This window comes from Gadus macrocephalus, chromosome 4, assembly GCF_031168955.1.
Source record: "Gadus macrocephalus chromosome 4, ASM3116895v1".
Lineage (NCBI taxonomy): Eukaryota > Metazoa > Chordata > Actinopteri > Gadiformes > Gadidae > Gadus > Gadus macrocephalus.
Genome location: NC_082385.1, coordinates 8,816,583 through 8,820,741, shown reverse-complemented (window position 1 = coordinate 8,820,741; position 4,159 = coordinate 8,816,583). Strand labels below are relative to the sequence as shown.

At 35.7% G+C, this 4,159-nt stretch overlaps 1 protein-coding gene across 1 annotated transcript in view; it reads right to left on the bottom strand.

Annotated features, from left to right (window-relative positions):
* Nucleotides 1–2,823: 2,823 nt before the first annotated feature.
* The window catches only part of LOC132455909 (netrin receptor UNC5C-like), a 7,845-nt gene continuing 6,509 nt past the window's right edge, over nt 2,824–4,159 (bottom strand). Inside the window, exon 5 of the mRNA XM_060049985.1 lies at nt 2,824–4,159. This exon is cut by the window's right edge and continues 614 nt beyond it. The gene's annotated coding sequence lies outside the window, so the exon portion shown is untranslated.

Sequence of the window (4,159 nt, the reverse complement as noted above, 5' to 3'; positions counted from 1 at the left end):
GTGACACTGTTGTTTATTATTTGTCGTCTTGAAAAAAAACATAAGGGAAATAATAGAAATACACGCATACATTTTAAAGTCATGTATATCATCTTTATTGATGATTGATTATTGTGTATTGTCATTGCCTCAGTGGTGCAGTGGGGTGCACTCTGCCTAACCCCCTGGTGACCGGGGTTCAAGTCTGGTTGATCACCTCTGTTGGAAGTTTCTTATCTGTATTTCATTCGAATTATAAAGTCAAGTATAACCTTTGTGATGACTTTAACCTGTGATTTGATGGTGCATCGTTAAATTCGGAGGTTAACACTCTAAACAGCTCGTGCTCCGATCCCTGCAAATACGTCGACAGGGGTGCCACTGTCATTTTTTATTGGTCAACATGGAAAAAACATGAGGGGTAACTCTGTCGTTTTTTATCGGCCGTCATGAAATAAATATAAGGGGAAAACACTGTCGATATTTCTCAAATAAAACATAGGGGGTGACACTGTTGTTTTTCTTTGGTCGTCATGAAAAAAAACACAAGGGGTAACACTGTCGTTTTTATCAAATGAAACATAAGGGGTAACACTGTCGTTTTTCTTTGGTCGTCATGAAAAAAACCATAAGGGGTAACACTGTTGTCTTTGTCAAATAAAATATAAGGGGTAACACTGTCGTTTTTTATCAGTCATCATGAAAAAAACAAGGGGTAACACTGTCGTTTTTTTTCATGACGACCAATAAAAAACGACAGTGTTACCCCTTGTGTTTTTTTTCATGACGACCAAAGAAAAACAACAGTGTTACCCCCTATGTTTTATTTGATAAATATCGACAGTGTTACCCCTTATGTTTTTTTTCATGACGACCAATAAAAACGACAATGTTACCCCTTATGTTTTTTTTCATGACGGCCAATAAAAAACGACAGTGTACCACTGTCGTTTTTATCAAATGAAACATGAGGGGTGACACTGTCGTTTTTCTTTGGTAGTCACGAAAAAAACCATAAGGGGTAACATTGTTTTTTATTGGTCGTCATGAAAAAAAACATAAAGGGGGTAACACTGTTTTTTTATTTGGTCGTCATGAAAAAAAACATAAGGGGTAACACTGTTGTTTATTATTTGTCGTCTTGAAAAAAAACATAAGGGAAATAATAGAAATACACACATACATTTTAATGTCATGTATATCCTCTTTATTGATGATTGATTATTGTGTAATGTCATCGCCTCAGTGGTGCAGTGGGGTGCACTCTGCCTCACCCCCTGGAGACCGGGCTTCAAGTCCGGTTGATGACCTCTGTTGGAAGTTTCTTTTCTCTATTTCATGCGAATTATAAAGTCAAGTATAACCTTTGTGATGACTTTAACCGGTGATTTGATGGTGCATTGTTAAGTTCGGAGGTTAACACTCTAAACAGCTCATGCTCCGATCCCTGCAAAAACGTCGACAGGGGTGCCCCTGTCATTTTTTATTGGTCAACATGGAAAAAACATGAGGGGTAACTCTGTCGTTTTTTATCGGCCGTCATGAAATAAATATAAGGGGAAAACACTGTCGATATTTCTCAAATAAAACATAGGGGGTGACACTGTTGTTTTTCTTTGGTCGTCATGAAAAAAACCATAAGGGGTAACACTGTTGTTTTTTATTGGTCGTCATGAAAGAAAACATAAGGGGTAACACTGTTGTTTTTTATTGGTCGTCATGAAAAAAAACATAAGGGGTAACACTGTTGTCTTTGTCAAATAAAAGATAAGGGGTAACACTGTCGTTTTTTATCAGTCATCATGAAAAAAACAAGGGGTAACACTGTTGTTTTTTTTCATGACGACCAATAAAAAACGACAGTGTTACCCCTTGTGGTTTTTTTCATGACGACCAAAGAAAAACAACAGTGTTACCCCTTATGTTTATTTCATGACGACCAATAAAAAACAGCAGTCTTACCCCTTATGTTTTTTTTCATGACGACCAATAAAAACAACAGTGTTACCCCTTATGTTTTTTTTCATGACGGCCAATAAAAAACGACAGTGTAACACTGTCGTTTTTATCAAATGAAACATGAGGGGTGACACTGTCGTTTTTCTTTGGTAGTCACGAAAAAAAACATAAGGGGTAACACTGTTCCTTTTTTTATTGGTCGTCATGAAAAAAAACATAAGGGGTAACACTGTTCCTTTTTTTATTGGTCGTCATGAAAAAAAACATAAGGGGTAACATTGTTGTTTTTTATTGGTCGTCATGAAAAAAAACATAAAGGGGGTAACACTGTTGTTTTTTTTGGTCGTCATGAAAAAAAACATAAGGGGTAACACTGTTACCCCTTAAACATAAGGGAAATAATAGAAATACACACATACATTTTAATGTCATGTATATCCTCTTTATTGATGATTGATTATTTTGAAATGAAATTGCCTCAGTGGTGCAGTAGGGTGCACTATGCCTAACCCCCTGGAGACCGGGGTTCAAGTCCGGTTGATGACCTCTATTGGAAGTTTCATTTGACTATTTCATGCGAATTATAAAGTCTAGTATAACCTTTGTGATGACTTTAACCGGTGTCTTGATGGTGCATTGTTAACGCCCACATACACTGTACTGTACGTCTACGAGTGGATAAAGATAACTTTCCCTTATGAAATAATTGTTTGTCTTTATAAGTACACCTTTAAGTTTGTGTTATTTCCTTTCGACCATGTATTGGTTAAAGACTTGTTTACTTGTATTGGTATCTGTGTGTGTTGGAGAGGGACTATTCAAGTTTAAAGTTATCGCAAAAGAAAAGAGTAAGACAAGAAAGACACAAACAGCGACCTTATGAGATTCAGTGTTGCATATAAATATAATTTATTATTAGTCTTAAAAATTCTTTCTTACACTTTGTACAATAACTTGACAGATGAAATGCAAGCAATTGCCAGTAACAGAATGATCACACTATACATAATAATAATAATAATAATAATAATAATAATCAAAGCAATAATAATTTTTATAACAGAAATTGTAAAGCTTTAAAAAAACAACTATGGGATGTGAAAGACGACCACTTGAAAATGTACGAGAAAGATTTTTGTGAAAGGATCCAACATTTGCATAGACGGCTTTGCGAAATAGATGGTCAAGAAACAGTCATGAATACAAAACAATTATTGAGCTGTACGGCCCTATTCCCTCTGTCTCCGAGCTATGTCTTTGATTAACAGTATTATACATTCCCTCTCCAAATATCATTCATTTCTGGCCGTAAAAAAACACATAAATGACTTGACCGAGGTATCAATTAAACCCCATATTGTGTAAATCAGTTATTTGGTAAAAGGCAATCTTCTGTTTTTAGTTGCATTGTTGCTAAAAAAATATTATAATATTGACAAATCAATCGTATATATGCTTACATATCTGCCTCTCCTCTTTGTTTTTTTTTATCGTGTGGTTGATATCCAGAAATGGGGCAGAAATCACAGCAAATAAGTCATGATTTAATTTAGTTCAACGTAGAGTCTGTCTCACTGTTTACATGTGGCAATGGACTGGTCTGATCCAAAAATAAAATAGATCAAATCTTTCATAAAATAAAAGGAAAACAAACATAGTTATAAATCAACAGTAATAAAATAACTATTGAAAGCATTGACACTTAATTCAAAACATAGTACTGTAATATGATTACAGCTTCAACACCCGACTTATGTACATGTAGTCTCTTTGTGTTTGTTTGACTGACAAAAACGTGTCAGTACCTCAGGAATCCACCAGGGGCCGCTACATCATAACCCAAATGCGACGGCAGCAGAAAAAACACCAACATTGATTCGAAGGACACATAAAAACTACAACGAAAAAAGTAATATATTCACGCATAAATAAATGTGGTATTAAATACTATGTTATCACAGAATGTGTTTATCACTGACACTGCCGATAGTTCACCAGAGGAGGAGAGGAATAAACGGTGTCCCTTTTAATCAAAGCTAATGAAAGCTTTCCCTGCCATTCATCGACTCCAGCTCGCATTCTCCACCGCTGGAGTTGTTGTCCGACGTGGTTTGCCAGTATCCAAATATCTAGATGGCCAAGTCAATCCAAACACCCTCACGGCTGTTTCCAAGGAAACTAGAAGCACGAAATATGAAGTGGTAGCATTAAGAACAAAAAA